The sequence below is a fragment of the Atractosteus spatula genome, unplaced genomic scaffold (genome assembly GCF_055471065.1).
Source record: "Atractosteus spatula isolate fAtrSpa1 unplaced genomic scaffold, fAtrSpa1.hap1 Scaffold_44, whole genome shotgun sequence".
NCBI lineage: Eukaryota > Metazoa > Chordata > Actinopteri > Semionotiformes > Lepisosteidae > Atractosteus > Atractosteus spatula.
Genome location: NW_028296873.1, coordinates 60272 through 79321, shown reverse-complemented (window position 1 = coordinate 79321; position 19050 = coordinate 60272). Strand labels below are relative to the sequence as shown.

The 19050-nt window shown below is 42.1% G+C and overlaps 6 non-coding genes across 6 annotated transcripts; 2 read left to right on the top strand and 4 right to left on the bottom strand.

The window, feature by feature from the left end:
• Nucleotides 1-5562: 5562 nt before the first annotated feature.
• Nucleotides 5563-5644, bottom strand: trnas-uga (transfer RNA serine (anticodon UGA)). Its single transcript has one exon. It is a non-coding gene; the product is annotated as a tRNA-Ser (tRNA).
• A 1525-nt stretch (nt 5645-7169) lies between these two features.
• Nucleotides 7170-7243, bottom strand: trnan-guu (transfer RNA asparagine (anticodon GUU)). The gene has a single exon. It is a non-coding gene; the product is annotated as a tRNA-Asn (tRNA).
• Nucleotides 7244-8428: 1185 nt separating this feature from the next.
• On the top strand, nt 8429-8501 carry trnar-ucg (transfer RNA arginine (anticodon UCG)). Its single transcript has one exon. It is a non-coding gene; the product is annotated as a tRNA-Arg (tRNA).
• Nucleotides 8502-11516: 3015 nt separating this feature from the next.
• trnas-uga (transfer RNA serine (anticodon UGA)) lies at nt 11517-11598 on the bottom strand. Its single transcript has one exon. It is a non-coding gene; the product is annotated as a tRNA-Ser (tRNA).
• A 2783-nt stretch (nt 11599-14381) lies between these two features.
• trnar-ucg (transfer RNA arginine (anticodon UCG)) lies at nt 14382-14454 on the top strand. Its single transcript has one exon. It is a non-coding gene; the product is annotated as a tRNA-Arg (tRNA).
• Nucleotides 14455-15986: 1532 nt separating this feature from the next.
• Nucleotides 15987-16068, bottom strand: trnas-uga (transfer RNA serine (anticodon UGA)). Its single transcript has one exon. It is a non-coding gene; the product is annotated as a tRNA-Ser (tRNA).
• Between the last annotated feature and the right edge of the window lie 2982 nt (nt 16069-19050).

Below are 19050 nucleotides of genomic sequence, written 5' to 3'. Positions count from 1 at the left end.
GATATTATGGACAATCAGTTGACTTTTATATTTCAAAATATCGCAACATGATCGATATTTGCGATATTTTGAACATATCTTCCCTTCTGACAGCGGTTCCTGCTTCTATTGTGTGTGTGTGTGCAACAGTAAATTTTTATAGAGAAATGGAGGCTGGACAGTATGCGTTACAATATAAACATTTATATTGATTTAAATCGTGTTCTGATTTAAATCGCAAACGCGTGTTTAATTATGTGTTTTTAATCATAATCAGGCTAATGCATTTCTACATTTTCTGTATGAACCAGCTTAGAGGTTCATACAGAAAGACAGCTTGTGTTTAAATTGAGTGTAAGGTAATTTATGCTTCCAAAGTCATGGTCAGTATTATTGTACTGTGCTGTACTGTGTCACATTATTTTATAGCGTTTTTATTGCGTTATTAAATCCGGTGGCGCTGTGTTAGTTTCCTGACTCACATTATTTAAACTACCACACTGATCATTCATCTCTAAATAAACTTTATTTTATTTTATAAACTAGTATAGTTTGCTATACTAAATAAACTTTATTTTATATAGCGTTTTAAGCGATTAGGTAATATGATTGCTCATAAACCTAATCACTTTTTCTACATAAACACAGCGTGATTGCTCTCTGAAAATGCTTTTCCTTTATTTTTAAAGTAGGCTCAGATTTCAACTATAGATCATATTATTATAAACTTTCTTGGAAAAATGTATTTTATGTAAACCATGTTTGCTATTAATTCATTTCGGGCTAAAATATGTTCATTGTCTTCCAATCGAGTTGACATTGGAAGCCTGCCACACCCGCACTGTTAAACCAACGCATGAGCACGTCAAAGCCCATTGAGCCAGTATTGGCTTTAGTATCCCCCCCTTCTCCCCTCAATTCAATTCAAGGTGTTTTATTTGCATGACAGATGGGTACAAGCAGTGTTGGGTATGTATATTGTAACGCTTACAGCAGACAGGCACTGTGTAGGAGCCGACGCATCAGAGCAGCGCCTGCATTTATAACTTAGTTTTTAAAATTAGTCAAGCAATACGAAGCATCTCCTTTTACTTAGTGCCTGAGCATACTGCAACGCGTGTGAAGCCCATAAACGATATTAATTTTGGAACTTAAACATACAGTATATGGCTGGTCTCGGTACTTTAAAGAAAACATACACACCAGTATTCCATTTCTCCCTAAACATTTTAAGCATCAAAGTCTTTAACTAACGCCATACCGGAGTCAACAAGCATACTTTTAGAATTTGATTAAAAGGGAATATAATATGGAATCGCATATCTCCAGAATTTAAAGACCAGACAATCGCAAACTCGTTTTCAATAAAATTATTTTATTCATTCAGCAGTTTGTGAGAGGGACATCCAGCAGGGAGAGACACACACACCGGTTTTCATTGACAACATTGTTTTTTTTTCAATTCCTCTTGTCTAACAGGAATGTTTTGTTTGTGGACAGACTGTTAGACAAGAGGAAAAGACCGCCTCCTCCTACGAAGCATTTCGTTGATCCGATCACGAATTCTTTTCCAGTCGTACGCAGCAAGGGTTGAGAATCTCCGATTCACCATCGTACTAATGGTTTCCCGGAGATTACAAGGCAAGGCACTTTTGCCTCTGGACCCATCGAAATTTACAGACGTGGTCCACCCCCAGTAAATTTCAAAAGTCACAAGATTTCGAAACACGAGGGCGGCGTAGCGGTCGGCTCTTGCTTTCCCGTCTATGCCGATGCACTGCAAGTACAACCCCCCCTCCATCTCCTGGGTGATGGGTAGCAGTTGGACATCTGGGAGAATTATTCGTCCCACTGGCATCTGTGAATTCCGCTGTGCTTCCTGGGGGGAGATAGCCGGCGGGGACAGCATCAACAGAGTCCTGCGCGGTGGTGAACTGAGAGGCCGGGATGGAGTTTTTTAATTTGTTAGACAAATTTCCTCTTGTCTAACAGTCTGTCCACAAACAAAACATTCCTGTTAGACAAGAGGAATTGAAAAAAAAACAATGTTGTCAATGAAAACCGGTGTGTGTGTCTCTCCCTGCTGGATGTCCCTCTCACAAACTGCTGAATGAATAAAATAATTTTATTGAAAACGAGTTTGCGATTGTCTGGTCTTTAAATTCTAGAGATACGCGATTCCATATTATATTCCCTTTTAATCAAATTCTAAAAGTATGCTTGTTGACTCCGGTATCGCGTTAGTTAAAGACTTCGATGCTTAAAATGTTTAGGGAGAAATAATTTAATTTTGAAAGCCACTGAGACATCAGGTACTACTGTTGTATTTATGAAAAAGAAACAAAACAAAAAACATACTAACAACTGTGCCATCCTACTCCTTAGTTAATACATTTTATTATTCATAAACAGTTAACATTGTTAGCAAAATATTTTGAATTATATTTAACCCTATTTTTTCTTTAGTTTTGTATTTAACTTATTATATGATAGTCAGACTTAATGTATATTTGAACAATGAAAATATATTTTTACAAGATTTTACATTAAGCACTTAAAATTAATATGGTTAATAATAGTAAACTGTAACATGCTGTAACAAGATCGGTTAAACTGCGAAGAAAATGCTTTCAGAGAAAATGTTTCAGGTGTGAAGAACATAGATCTCCAATGCAATTTCAACCAAACCTGTTCCCACACACCCTGCCCCCACTACCATTAGAATATACACAAACATTTTAGCATTTCATTCTGAGCAGAAGACCCTCACACCTGAAGAGTGCTGGCTGTGACGAATTAAACCGGTTTTTCCGGTTTCAATCACAGACCATGTGACATGGGACTCAGTAAACTAACAGCTCCACTGGATTTGATAATACCTAACCAAAATCCGCAATATGGAAACAGAACCTGTGTGATTGTTGATAGATGATGTACTCGTAACATTTTTTCAAGACGAACTACAACATTTAAAAAATGACTTGTATGTACTTGATATCTCTAATCAATCCATGGCTCCCAGCACAAAACGAAAGTAACACGCATACCGTTTCGCGCTTCTTATTAGTTGCTCAAAAGTAATTTGACCATATGAAATGCATAATATAAACCTAGAAACATATACGTGAGCAGTACTTAAGCACTGTAGTATCGGTGTTAAGACATACCTCTCAAATACTGTAAATCAAGTTAAAAATATCTCAAGACCGATTCTGGTCGTAATGAAACCATGTTTCGTGTATGTTTTCTTTTTCATCTTGAAATAACTCATTTCTAAATACCTTTTTCACTGTTAACATCTTGCAGCAACTTTGCGACAAAATATACACTCTGACAGTTCATCCTGCTACCAACATTAAATAAAACAAATCTTTAGATTTCTATATTTATGTCTTTATTTAGTGGTTTCATTAGTGACAAAGGCTAAACTTTCTTGGAAAAATGTATTTTATGTGTTGCAGAAAAAACTGACTTGCTTTAACAAAATATGTTTACAAATCCTTTCACCTGGCATTTTCGTAGTTAGAAATTATGGAACGCTCTGTTAAAAGCAAGGGAGTTTTTATGTCCGTTGCAGTTCTTTTGCAACATGAATATAATTATATCGTTATTAATTTCTTGAGATACGCGATTCCATATTATATTCCCTTTTAATCAAATTCTAAAAGTATGCTTGTTGACTCCGGTATCACGTTAGTTAAAGACTTCGAAGCTTACAATGTTTAGGGAGAAATGGAATACTGGTGTGTATTTTTTTCTTTAAAGTACCGAGACCAGCCATATACTGTATGTTTATGTTAAGATTTCCCTTCAGTGGAAAATTAGATATGAATATTCAATACTTAAACGGGCACAGTTAAGACATTAAATATACATATACATATTGTATACAGTACAGTTTGCATACGGTAATATGCTTATGTTACGTGATTAAAAAATAAATAAATAAATAAAACTGGAAGGTCCAGCACCAGCTGGCTTTGAACACACAAGCTGTCAGTTGGTAGTCACGCACCTAGACCAGTAGGCTACAAGACAGCTCACATGAACAAGCAGGCGAAACAGCCCTACACAGCCCTGCCGCAGTACACGGATATAATCATACCGTTATTAATTTCTTGAGATACGCGATTCCATATTATATTCCCTTTTAATCAAATTCTAAAAGTATGCTTGTTGACTCCGGTATCACGTTAGTTAAAGACTTCGAAGCTTACAATGTTTAGGGAGAAATGGAATACCGGTGTGTATTTTTCCTTGTGATATTTTAAGCTCTAGTTGAATGATAGGTGTCGCATTTTAAATCATTTTCGTAGCTAGAAATTATGAAACGCCCTGTTAAAAGCAAGGAAGTTTTTATGCCCGTTGAAGTAAAACAAAATGCCTGACAAAGTATGGCTTGGACAGATTCCAAATGCTTGTACAAATGTGCTAAAGAAATTATACTTTGAGTATACAGCTTGTCCAAAGTCATCCATTATTAATACTATTAGTAATATCTTCAGTAAAGGCTTTGATATTTCTGATAAAGGTAGGTTGTGTACTTTTGTCCAACTGAGCAATCTTGCTTTCATAAAATATACCAACATTTTAATGACTGATGATTAACATGCTGTAATACACAGTTCAAAATTAAAGGCTCAAATAATGTACATGAGAGGTTAAGCTCCCCCTGGCGGTTTTACAAGGCAACGCCAGATAGTTAACCACGTGACACCACGTTAACTGCGTCATACCGCGTGATACTGTGACACGCCCACCGGGGTATGCCGCGAAATACCTCATGCATTTTGAATGGCTGCATCTGTATATATACAGTATATATATATATGTGTTACATGTGTCTCTGCAATAGTATAAATGTGTTATACACTATCAGGGGCTGCTTTTTTGTGCACCTCATCTACAACAAGGGTTTTTTTTTTTCATTTATGTTTGTGGACCTTCACCATTTGAGGTAGTGAGTTAGATAAGAAAGTTACAGGTATGGTGAGCAATGACTGACAAAGGCGCGTACTGCATATTCCTTACAGAAGAGTAAGCAATTTGTTCTAAAAAACACCAGCTAAAGTCCAACAGCGTTAGCAATCTTATTACTTAAACACAATTAACATCAATAAACTGTAAGGTGCTGGTACATGGGAGTGGATTTGATCTTCTATTAAACAAAAATACAATTACAGCTCTAAAAAGGTCAACCTAGACTTCTGTAACAGATCTGTTCAGGTCATCGCTGTTCCTCTGACCTTGTGAGTGTTTGGAATTTTAAAACTGTATTTTGCTTGCCTTTCATGTGGTCTGTGTAAAAGTCACTGTGGCGTATGCGGTCCTACACAGCCTTGCTATAGACGTGACGAGCCTCCGCTATGTTGCAATGGAGAACGGGTTCAGTACGGAGCTGCTGGAAAGCTGGTTGCAGAAAAAGCATCATCTGCGTCCAGCCGCAAAGCGTCACTCGTGGGTGCTGAAGAATCGATTTCCAAGGCAGCGGGTCCAGGCGATTTAGAGTGTTAAAGGCCCCAGCGAAAACAAAACGGCGCTGGTCCTTTTTCACACACGCACGCGACCAAATGCAAAGAACGCCGTAGTCGGCAGGATTTGAACCTGCGCGGGGAGACCCCAACGGATTTCAAATCCGTCGCCTTAACCACTCGGCCACGACTACAGCAAGCGCTGCACCCGCTGCCTTCTTGCTACAGTCGAACAGGGAGTGCGAGGCGGCGGCGGCAACTTTTTTCAAGTTCGCTCTCCGTTTAAGAAACCTTTTACGCCAAAAGTGCAAGCAGACACACACACCTCAGAGTACTTAAGGGTGGCTTCAAGTTGGAATGATAAAGTCTCCCCGTTCGGACATGAAAATAGAACTTTCTTAGACAGAAAGAAATCAACAACGGAGAAATGTGGACGACGATTTCAGTCACTGCACTTTGAATAGCATTTTTACTCGAGTTACAGGAGATGCACGAATGGCCCTTGACCTGCGCTCTTACGAATGCCTTGAACATTCAAACAAAACAGCCCTCAAGTCCTGAGGTTTAATATAATGCTGTTACGTGTCGAGGCAGTATTTGACTCCGTCCTACCATTGAGACATGGGGCCTTTATGGAAACGAACACACGCTACGGATCGTCTCTAATCAGTCCCTACAGTTGGAAGGCTCCTTGAAGCGTGCACCCCCATCATTCATCTTTGCGCATCTGTGAAAGGTATACTCTTGAGCAATGTTTGAGCCAGCTCTAAGGCAACTAGTGCTATTGGACAGACACCTCTGGAAGATCCTAAGAGTCTCTTAACACCACTTCCAGCAGCAAGCTTAATTGTTCGCTGGAGGTCTCCCACCCAGGTACTGACCAGGCAAACAATCACCAGTACATTGAATGTGGAAGTTAATCCTGAAATCCAATTACATATCTCAAGGTAAGACAAATCCATAAGAGCATGTCTTAGTATTACTTCGTTTACATTAGTATGGCACTGAGTTGGAGCTCCTCTTTAAGCTGTGGTTTAGTTTTGCATTCATGTGTTTCTAGAGCAGTTATTTATGGGGGTGGGTGGGTCTTTCACAGAGGCTCAGGACAAATCCCCCGCCTGAAAGTCTACTGTGTGCGTTCAGACAGTCACAGGTCAAGAGCCAGGCAGGAGGACAATGGACAGAAGAGCCAACGAACTAAAAATAAAAGAACGAATATGAAAAAGCCACCATCTTTTTCTTTTTGACATTTTCCGACTTTCATGCAAGCCAGGACAAAGTTGCTCGTAGCTACTTGTGGATTCAAATACTCTATCGAGTGCTTTGATGAGTTTTTGCAATTTGATTGTCGTCCTGTCGTCCTGTTTCTGTTTTTTTTTTTCAATCTAGTGATGGAAAGCATGAGGGAAATGATGGAGCAATCAATAACCGCTCCGGAAAAATGGCCGAAAGAAATGGCCCGTCACTAAGGACATTTGTGAAGCAGAGGAGTGACATCACCACAAAGGCGACATATTCTGCTGATCGTTTTGGTGAATAATGATTGAGGCGCGTTAAGAGAAAGGTAGCTGCGTCAGCATGCGTAGGCTGCAAAGGATCAAGCAAAGGTTTACTCCATGCTGAAAAGAGAAGAAAAGAAGCACCACGTTTCGGCTGTGGAGCCTTCTGCGCCATCTTCTTTAGCGGTGATGATGTTTACATTGGAAAAACTGAGACATGCGTCCCTGGGTGGGCTTGAACCACCAACCTTTCGGTTAACAGCCGAACGCGCTAACCAATTGCGCCACAGAGACTGATGGCCTTTTGTGCTCCCTACATTTGCAGGTTTATGGTCAAGGAAAACAATCACTTGCGCTTCTTGCAGCCGGCGATATTTTTCCACTGACAACCAAGAAATGGATTTCATCTTTCACAAGCTGTATGGATTTCTTCAAAAACAAGTTCTTCCAGAAAGGAAATTAATTCTTGTATTAAACTGAACCAAGCTGTGCATGTTTGTCTGAAATGATACATTCGGCACAACAAGACACAGAGAGAGGCACCGCTGGTATCCAGACCCAGGATCGCCTGCTTTCCAGGCAGGCACTTTAAGCCACTAGGAAACAGCGCCAGCGGAGCACCGCGCTTTTACAGACACTTGGACACATCTGCGTTCGGTGTGCACTTAACCTGCTCTCTGAGCCCCTTGCCTCCGTCCCATTTAATAGCAGAACTGACGCCAAGAGAAATGATGAGAAATGGCATTTATCTGGCACTTTTCATGTCCAAGGAGCTCAATGCCCTTGACACCTCCCCAAGGCGACAGAGCTGGGCATTCTTTGGCGACACCGTTTTTTCTTTTGTTTTATTTCTATACTTATTGATAGAAAAAAAACGATATGTCATGTACTGTAAGGGAAATGTCTCTTTTCATGGGGAAAGCTAGCACCAGCAAATGTTGTGTTTAGAAGTGATTGAACATGACACGTGACCTAATTTACCGGAGCAAAAGCTCACCCAGCAAGCCCTGCTTTACTTCTACAGGAGAGAAGTAGAGTCTGCAAGATGTTCAGCTGGGGAGCTACGTTAACATGCCTCGGCTGCAAAGGAACAAGTTATAGGTTTATTGCATGCTGAAAAGAGAAGAAAGGAAACACAACGTTTCGGCCGTGAGGTCTTCTCACACCTGAAGAAGCCTCACACCTGTAAAAGGCTCCATGGTTTTCTTTCTTCTCTTTTCAACATGGAATACACCTATTGTCTGCAAGATGTGACAATTTCACGGTGTTTTGGAAGTAAACGTTTTTTCTTTGAATTCAAAATCAATCTGAATTTCAGCACGACACATCAACACTTTTTCTGTTTTAAGGAGATGATATTTTAAACCTGTTAAAAATAGTAGGAAACACAAGTTTCTTGCTTTGAAAATTTAGATGGGGAAGTGTACTACTAGTAGCAGTGTAGAGCTCTCTGTGGTGGAGTGCAAGTGCATCTCACGTGGGCCAGTGGCGTAATGGATAACGCGTCTGACTTCGGATCAGGAGATTGTAGGTTCGAGTCCTGCCTGGCTCGTGAGGCTTTTAAACCTCTCAGGTTCCTCGATAACAGGTTGCCTTCATGTAAATGAACTAGAGAAAAACATTTGCCACAACCAGTAAATTAGCACGCAAGTGCGGGCTAGTTAACACAGTACTGTATGGAGATCATCTCCAGCTCCGAGCTCAATTGCAATGAAAAAACATGCAGAACAGAACTGGAGAGCAGCTGAGTTTGTGCTCAGTAGGGTGGGGAGGACTCAGCATTGCTATTGTTCTAATTAGCATGAACTGCAGGGGATCTGAATCAGAACATGTCAGTTAGTTTGATCATTGCGTCAATATGTAGGCCACGTTAATATAGAATTATTACTTTGTCTGTCTCTTCTTTGTATATAGCTGAATGTCCCTGACAATTTCATGTTAGTTTTTAAGAACGACATTGGTGCTAATATATACATATATAGTGTAGCGGCGAGGCTTATTAATAAGGCAGAATTAAGTGTTTCTGAGCTTCCCAAATGAGGCCCCATTTCTCTGTTCATCTCTGTGGTGCAGCCACAGAGAAACTATTCATGCAAGATGATTTAAGGTTTCCTAGGACAGCTCCCAAAGGGGGATGCACTTAGCTAAGTCTGGCTATCATGATCAATGGTCATCCACTGGCGCCTATCAGTCTAGGGAGTGCCGGATGGACATCTGGACTGCATTACTAAGTGTCAGGACTAAGTGACTCATATCTCACCTTGATCAACCAATCAGGGACTGGTAGGGCTGAGTAACCCACGTGGGACTCTGATGCCCATGGAACTTTCAGCCAATCAACGAGCTGAAGTTCCTCCAGGTAAAAACAGGCAACACAGAGAGCCTGAGAGATTCAACAAGATTCAGATTCAACAAGATTCAGATTCGGGAGATTCAGTAAGATTCTGGAGAGGATTCTGTGGACTGTTCTAAAGGGAGTTCAAAGGAGAATTCCAGGGCAGGACGGCCCAGGAGCAGAAGGCTCCCAAGGGCAGGACATTCTCGCAGCGCGCCTCCTGACCATCCCGAGACTCAGCCCGGACAACCACGGAACGGCCAGTGTGTCCGAGTGCCAGAACTTTCCTTTGTTCTAAGAGTCTAGAGTGGAGGTTGCCAGAGAGTAACCAGCAGCAGGCCTCGTGGACAGGTCAGAACTGTGGACAGCTGAATCACTATTCAGAACTAGCTCTTCATCAGGAACGAACCGGTCCTCTTCCTGACTTGCTGGGACCCACAGTCATCTTTTCTCCTGTGCACAAACTTTGCTAGTTAAAGCCAACACTAACTAGCCGGTCAGTGAGCATCTGCAGCGCACCGTCGCAAGCCGCACAGCACAGCCTGGCACGGAGCCAGAGAGCGCGGATTGGACAGCAACAAGCCTGCAGCTGATTGTTTGTGCCTGCAGGAGATCTGAATCCCCAGAAATTGGATGAGTATTCAACTTCAATGCATTACAGCTCGAGAATTCAATTGTTATCCCAACCAGTTGATATCAATTTAATTCCTAAGAGTTATGTACTTGTTTTGAGTATCTAATGTAGAAGTTGTAACCAAGTTCACTTTACGAAACGGTCTTAATGAATGATATACTGAACGTATGTCCTCTTGATGTGTAACACTTCGTAACTGATTGAATATATACCTTTTGTATTCTGATAACCCTCTCGATAAGATCTGTTAGGTTTACATGCATATTCTATGTATTAATAAATGTATCCTCGTGTATTAGTACCTGTGTGTGTGCGTTGTTTGAGTTATGTCGCATGGTTGGATTCTAAAGCCATCAAAAGAATCAATTTTGTGATTTACTGCTACAATTAATAATTGTCTCAGTAAATGCCCAAACCCTACAGAACTGGTGCCTTCAGAGAGCCACTATGGTTACATATTTGGCTTCCCTGAACGGCTATGAAACACTACAATAGCATATAAGGAACGCGTAAAAGTTTAGTCCATGCTGAAAAGATAAGAAAACCGCCACAACGTTTCATCTTGGAATAACTCTTTACTTGTTGTTTTGCAGCCTACCCATTCTGACCTAACTCATCCCTTGAAATTCCCTAACAGATAAGGGTACGTAACTGCTCATGCGATGCTCAGTTGCAATTTGTCACAAAACAAACAAGAACAGCAGCTGAGGGTTTGAGTTTGAACATGCACTGTATTAAAGCAGCTTTTATTTCCATTGATAAATGCTAGATATTCCTACAGAGATTCTTCAGGTGAGTAAGTGATTCCTGTTTCTGTTTCATATATATACAGTATATATATATGTGTTACATGTGTCTCTGCAATAGTATAAATGTGTTATACACTATCAGGGGCTGCTTTTTTGTGCACCTCATCTACAACAAGGGTTTTTTTTTTTAATTTATGTTTGTGGACCTTCACCATTTGAGGTAGTGAGTTAGATAAGAAAGTTACAGGTATGGTGAGCAATGACTGACAAAGGCGCGTACTGCATATTCCTTACAGAAGAGTAAGCAATTTGTTCTAAAAAACACCAGCTGAAGTCCAACAGCGTTAGCAATCTTATTACTTAAACACAATTAACATCAATAAACTGTAAGGTGCTGGTACATGGGAGTGGATTTGATCTTCTATTAAACAAAAATACAATTACAGCTCTAAAAAGGTCAACCTAGACTTCTGTAACAGATCTGTTCAGGTCATCGCTGTTCCTCTGACCTTGTGAGTGTTTGGAATTTTAAAACTGTATTTTGCTTGCCTTTCATGTGGTCTGTGTAAAAGTCACTGTGGCGTATGCGGTCCTACACAGCCTTGCTATAGACGTGACGAGCCTCCACTATGTTGCAATGGAGAACGGGTTCAGTACGGAGCTGCTGGAAAGCTGGTTGCAGAAAAAGCATCATTATCTGCGTCCAGCCGCAAAGCGTCACTCGTGGGTGCTGAAGAATCGATTTCCAAGGCAGCGGGTCCAGGCGATTTAGAGTGTTAAAAGCCCCAGCGAAAGCAAAACGGCGCTGGTCCTTTTTCACACACGCACGCGACCAAATGCAAAGAACGCCGTAGTCGGCAGGATTTGAACCTGCGCGGGGAGACCCCAACGGATTTCAAGTCCATCGCCTTAACCACTCGGCCACGACTACAGCAAGCGCTGCGCCCGCTGCCTTCTTGCTACAGTCGAACAGGGAGTGCGAGGCGGCGGCGGCAACTTTTTTCAAGTTCGCTCTCCGTTTAAGAAACCTTTTACGCCAAAAGTGCAAGCAGACACACACACCTCAGAGTACTTAAGGGTGGCTTCAAGTTGGAATGATAAAGTCTCCCCGTTCGGACATGAAAATAGAACTTTCTTAGACAGAAAGAAATCAACAACGGAGAAATGTGGACGACGATTTCAGTCACTGCACTTTGAATAGCATTTTTACTCGAGTTACAGGAGATGCACGAATGGCCCTTGACCTACGCTCTTACGAATGCCTTGAACATTCAAACAAAACAGCCCTCAAGTCCTGCGGTTTAATATAATGCTGTTACGTGTCGAGGCAGTATTTGACTCCGTCCTACCGTTGAGACACGGGGCCTTTATGGAAACGAACACACGCTATGGATCGTCTCTAATCAGTCCCTACAGTTGGAAGGCTCCTTGAAGCGTGCACCCCCATCATTCATCTTTGCGCATCTGTGAAAGGTATACTCTTGAGCAATGTTTGAGCCAGCTCTAAGGCAACTAGTGCTATTGGACAGACACCTCTGGAAGATCCTAAGAGTCTCTTAACACCACTTCCAGCAGCAAGCTTAATTGTTCGCTGGAGGTCTCCCACCCAGGTACTGACCAGGCAAACAATCACCAGTACATTGAATGTGGAAGTTAATCCTGAAATCCAATTACATATCTCAAGGTAAGACAAATCCATAAGAACATGTCTTAGTATTACTTCGTTTACATTAGTATGGCACTGAGTTGGAGCTCCTCTTTAAGCTGTGGTTTAGTTTTGCATTCATGTGTTTCTAGAGCAGTTATTTATGGGGGTGGGTGGGTCTTTCACAGAGGCTCAGGACAAATCCCCCGCCTGAAAGTCTACTGTGTGCGTTCAGACAGTCACAGGTCAAGAGCCAGGCAGGAGGACAATGGACAGAAGAGCCAACGAACTAAAAATAAAAGAACGAATATGAAAAAGCCACCATCTTTTTCTTTTTGACATTTTCCGACTTTCATGCAAGCCAGGACAAAGTTGCTCGTAGCTACTTGTGGATTCAAATACTCTATCGAGTGCTTTGATGAGTTTTTGCAATTTGATTGTCGTCCTGTCAGCCTGTTTCTGTTTTTTTTTTCAATCTAGTGATGGAAAGCATGAGGGAAATGATGGAGCAATCAATAACCGCTCCGGAAAAATGGCCGAAAGAAATGGCCCGTCACTAAGGACATTTGTGAAGCAGAGGAGTGACATCACCACAAAGGCGACATATTCTGCTGATCGTTTTGGTGAATAATGATTGAGGCGCGTTAAGAGAAAGGTAGCTGCGTCAGCATGCGTAGGCTGCAAAGGATCAAGCAAAGGTTTACTCCATGCTGAAAAGAGAAGAAAAGAAGCACCACGTTTCGGCTGTGGAGCCTTCTGCGCCATCTTCTTTAGCGGTGATGATGTTCACATTGGAAAAACTGAGACATGCGTAACCGGGTGGGCTTGAACCACCAACCTTTCGGTTAACACCCTAACGCGCTAACCGATTGCGCCACAGACACTGATGGCCTTTGGTGCTCTCTACATTTGCAGGTTTATGGTCAAGGAAAACAATCACTTGCGCTTCTTGCAGCCGGCGATATTTTTCCACTGACAACCAAGAAATGGATTTCATCTTTCACAAGCTGTATGGATTTCTTCAAAAACAAGTTCTTCCAGAAAGGAAATTAATTCTTGCATTAAACTGAACCAAGCTGTGCATGTTTGTCTGAAATGATACATTCGGCACAACAAGACACAGAGAGAGGCACCGCTGGTATCCAGACCCAGGATCGCCTGCTTTCCAGGCAGGCACTTTAAGCCACTAGGAAACAGCGCCAGCGGAGCACCGCGCTTTTACAGACACTTGGACACATCTGCGTTCGGTGTGCACTTAACCTGCTCTCTGAGCCCCTTGCCGCCGTCCCATTTAATAGCAGAACTGACGCCAAGAGAAATGATAAGAAATGGCATTTATCTGGCACTTTTCATGTCCAAGGAGCTCAATGCCCTTGACACCTCCCCAAGGCGACAGAGCTGGGCATTCTTTGGCGACACCGTTTTTTCTTTTGTTTTATTTCTATACTTATTGATAGAAAAAAAACGATATGTCATGTACTGTAAGGGAAATGTCTCTTTTCATGGGGAAAGCTAGCACCAGCAAATGTTGTGTTTAGAAGTGATTGAAGATGACACGTGACCTAATTTACCGCAGCAAAAGCTCACCCAGCAAGCCCTGCTTTACTTCTACAGGAGAGAAGTAGAGTCTGCAAGATGTTCAGCTGGGTAGTTACGTTAACATGCCTCGGCTGCAAAGGAACAAGTAATAGGTTTATTACATGCTGAAAAGAGAAGAAAGGAAACACAACGTTTCGGCCGTGAGGTCTTCTCACACCTGAAGAAGCCTCACACCTGTAAAAGGCTCCATGGTTTTCTTTCTTCTCTTTTCAACATGGAATACACCTATTGTCTGCAAGATGTGACAATTTCACGGTGTTTTGGAAGTAAACGTTTTTTCTTTGAATTCAAAATCAATCTGAATTTCAGCACGACACATCAACACTTTTTCTGTTTTAAGGAGATGATATTTTAAACCTGATAAAAATAGTAGGAAACACAAGTTTCTTGCTTTGAAAATTTAGATGGGGAAGTGTACTACTAGTAGCAGTGTAGAGCTCTCTGTGGTGGAGTGCAAGTGCGTGTCACGTGGGCCAGTGGTGTAATGGATAACGCGTCTGACTTCGGATCAGAAGATTGTAGGTTCGAGTCCTGCCTGGCTCGTGAGGCTTTTAAACCTCTCAGGTTCCTCGATAACAGGTTGCCTTCATGTAAATGAACTAGAGAAAAACATTTGCCACAACCAGTAAATTAGCACGCAAGTGCGGGCTAGTTAACACAGTACTGTATGGAGATCATCTCCAGCTCCGAGCTCAATTGCAATGAAAAAACATGCAGAACAGAACTGGAGAGCAGCTGAGTTTGTGCTCAGTAGGGTGGGGAGGACTCAGCATTGCTATTGTTCTAATTAGCATGAACTGCAGGGGATCTGAATCAGAACATGTCAGTTAGTTTGATCATTGCGTCAATATGTAGGCCACGTTAATATAGAATTATTACTTTGTCTGTCTCTTCTTTGTATATAGCTGAATGTCCCTGACAATTTCATGTTAGTTTTTAAGAACGACATTGGTGCTAATATATACATATATAGCATATAAGGAACGCGTAAAAGTTTAGTCCATGCTGAAAAGATAAGAAAACCGCCACAACGTTTCATCTTGGAATAACTCTTTACTTGTTGTTTTGCAGCCTACCCATTCTGACCTAACTCATCCCTTGAAATTCCCTAACAGATAAGGGTACGTAACTGCTCATGCGATGCTCAGTTGCAATTTGTCACAAAACAAACAAGAACAGCAGCTGAGGGTTTGAGTTTGAACATGCACTGTATTAAAGCAGCTTTTATTTCCATTGATAAATGCTAGATATTCCTACAGAGATTCTTCAGGTGAGTAAGTGATTCCTGTTTCTGTTTCATATATATACAGTATATATATATGTGTTACATGTGTCTCTGCAATAGTATAAATGTGTTATACACTATCAGGGGCTGCTTTTTTGTGCACCTCATCTACAACAAGGGTTTTTTTTTTCATTTATGTTTGTGGACCTTCACCATTTGAGGTAGTGAGTTAGATAAGAAAGTTACAGGTATGGTGAGCAATGACTGACAAAGGCGCGTACTGCATATTCCTTACAGAAGAGTAAGCAATTTGTTCTAAAAAACACCAGCTAAAGTCCAACAGCGTTAGCAATCTTATTACTTAAACACAATTAACATCAATAAACTGTAAGGTGCTGGTACATGGGAGTGGATTTGATCTTCTATTAAACAAAAATACAATTACAGCTCTAAAAAGGTCAACCTAGACTTCTGTAACAGATCTGTTCAGGTCATCGCTGTTCCTCTGACCTTGTGAGTGTTTGGAATTTTAAAACTGTATTTTGCTTGCCTTTCATGTGGTCTGTGTAAAAGTCACTGTGGCGTATGCGGTCCTACACAGCCTTGCTATAGACGTGACGAGCCTCCACTATGTTGCAATGGAGAACGGGTTCAGTACGGAGCTGCTGGAAAGCTGGTTGCAGAAAAAGCATCATTATCTGCGTCCAGCCGCAAAGCGTCACTCGTGGGTGCTGAAGAATCGATTTCCAAGGCAGCGGGTCCAGGCGATTTAGAGTGTTAAAGGCCCCAGCGAAAACAAAACGGCACTGGTCCTTTTTCACACACGCACGCGACCAAATGCAAAGAACACCGTAGTCGGCAGGATTTGAACCTGCGCGGGGAGACCCCAACAGATTTCAAGTCCGTCGCCTTAACCACTCGGCCACGACTACAGCAAGTGCTGCCCCCGCTGCCTTCTTGCTACAGTCGAACAGGGAGTGCGAGGCGGCGGCGGCAACTTTTTTCAAGTTCGCTCTCCGTTTAAGAAACCTTTTACGCCAAAAGTGCAAGCAGACACACACACCTCAGAGTACTTAAGGGTGGCTTCAAGTTGGAATGATAAAGTCTCCCCGTTCGGACATGAAAATAGAACTTTCTTAGACAGAAAGAAATCAACAACGGAGAAATGTGGACGACGATTTCAGTCACTGCACTTTGAATAGCATTTTTACTCGAGTTACAGGAGATGCACGAATGGCCCTTGACCTACGCTCTTACGAATGCCTTGAACATTCAAACAAAACAGCCCTCAAGTCCTGCGGTTTAATATAATGCTGTTACGTGTCGAGGCAGTATTTGACTCCGTCCTACCGTTGAGACACGGGGCCTTTATGGAAACGAACACACGCTATGGATCGTCTCTAATCAGTCCCTACAGTTGGAAGGCTCCTTGAAGCGTGCACCCCCATCATTCATCTTTGCGCATCTGTGAAAGGTATACTCTTGAGCAATGTTTGAGCCAGCTCTAAGGCAACTAGTGCTATTGGACAGACACCTCTGGAAGATCCTAAGAGTCTCTTAACACCACTTCCAGCAGCAAGCTTAATTGTTCGCTGGAGGTCTCCCACCCAGGTACTGACCAGGCAAACAATCACCAGTACATTGAATGTGGAAGTTAATCCTGAAATCCAATTACATATCTCAAGGTAAGACAAATCCATAAGAACATGTCTTAGTATTACTTCGTTTACATTAGTATGGCACTGAGTTGGAGCTCCTCTTTAAGCTGTGGTTTAGTTTTGCATTCATGTGTTTCTAGAGCAGTTATTTATGGGGGTGGGTGGGTCTTTCACAGAGGCTCAGGACAAATCCCCCGCCTGAAAGTCTACTGTGTGCGTTCAGACAGTCACAGGTCAAGAGCCAGGCAGGAGGACAATGGACAGAAGAGCCAACGAACTAAAAATAAAAGAACGAATATGAAAAAGCCACCATCTTTTTCTTTTTGACATTTTCCGACTTTCATGCAAGCCAGGACAAAGTTGCTCGTAGCTACTTGTGGATTCAAATACTCTATCGAGTGCTTTGATGAGTTTTTGCAATTTGATTGTCGTCCTGTCAGCCTGTTTCTGTTTTTTTTTTCAATCTAGTGATGGAAAGCATGAGGGAAATGATGGAGCAATCAATAACCGCTCCGGAAAAATGGCCGAAAGAAATGGCCCGTCACTAAGGACATTTGTGAAGCAGAGGAGTGACATCACCACAAAGGCGACATATTCTGCTGATCGTTTTGGTGAATAATGATTGAGGCGCGTTAAGAGAAAGGTAGCTGCGTCAGCATGCGTAGGCTGCAAAGGATCAAGCAAAGGTTTACTCCATGCTGAAAAGAGAAGAAAAGAAGCACCACGTTTCGGCTGTGGAGCCTTCTGCGCCATCTTCTTTAGCGGTGATGATGTTCACATTGGAAAAACTGAGACATGCGTAACCGGGTGGGCTTGAACCACCAACCTTTCGGTTAACACCCTAACGCGCTAACCGATTGCGCCACAGACACTGATGGCCTTTGGTGCTCTCTACATTTGCAGGTTTATGGTCAAGGAAAACAATCACTTGCGCTTCTTGCAGCCGGCGATATTTTTCCACTGACAACCAAGAAATGGATTTCATCTTTCACAAGCTGTATGGATTTCTTCAAAAACAAGTTCTTCCAGAAAGGAAATTAATTCTTGCATTAAACTGAACCAAGCTGTGCATGTTTGTCTGAAATGATACATTCGGCACAACAAGACACAGAGAGAGGCACCGCTGGTATCCAGACCCAGGATCGCCTGCTTTCCAGGCAGGCACTTTAAGCCACTAGGAAACAGCGCCAGCGGAGCACCGCGCTTTTACAGACACTTGGACACATCTGCGTTCGGTGTGCACTTAACCTGCTCTCTGAGCCCCTTGCCGCCGTCCCATTTAATAGCAGAACTGACGCCAAGAGAAATGATAAGAAATGGCATTTATCTGGCACTTTTCATGTCCAAGGAGCTCAATGCCCTTGACACCTCCCCAAGGCGACAGAGCTGGGCATTCTTTGGCGACACCGTTTTTTCTTTTGTTTTATTTCTATACTTATTGATAGAAAAAAAACGATATGTCATGTACTGTAAGGGAAATGTCTCTTTTCATGGGGAAAGCTAGCACCAGCAAATGTTGTGTTTAGAAGTGATTGAAGATGACACGTGACCTAATTTACCGGAGCAAAAGCTCACCCAGCAAGCCCTGCTTTACTTCTACAGGAGAGAAGTAGAGTCTGCAAGATGTTCAGCTGGGTAGCTACGTTAACATGCCTCGGCTGCAAAGGAACAAGTAATAGGTTTATTGCATGCTGAAAAGAGAAGAAAGGAAACACGTTTCGGCCGTGAGGTCTTCTCACACCTGAAGAAGCCTCACACCTGTAAAAGGCTCCATGGTTTTCTTTCTTCTCTTTTCAACATGGAATACACCTATTGTCTGCAAGATGTGACAATTTCACGGTGTTTTGGAAGTAAACGTTTTTTCTTTGAATTCAAAATCAATCTGAATTTCAGCACGACACATCAACACTTTTTCTGTTTTAAGGAGATGATATTTTAAACCTGATAAAAATAGTAGGAAACACAAGTTTCTTGCTTTGAAAATTTAGATGGGGAAGTGTACTACTAGTAGCAGTGTAGAGCTCTCTGTGGTGGAGTGCAAGTGCATGTCACGTGGGCCAGTGGCGTAATGGATAACGCGTCTGACTTCGGATCAGGAGCTTGTAGGTTCGAGTTCTGCCTGGCTCGTGAGGCGTTTAAACCTCTCAGGTTCCTCGATAACAGGTTGCCTTCATGTAAATGAACTAGAGAAAAACATTTGCCACAACCAGTAAATTAGCACGCAAGTGCGGGCTAGTTAACACAGTACTGTATGGA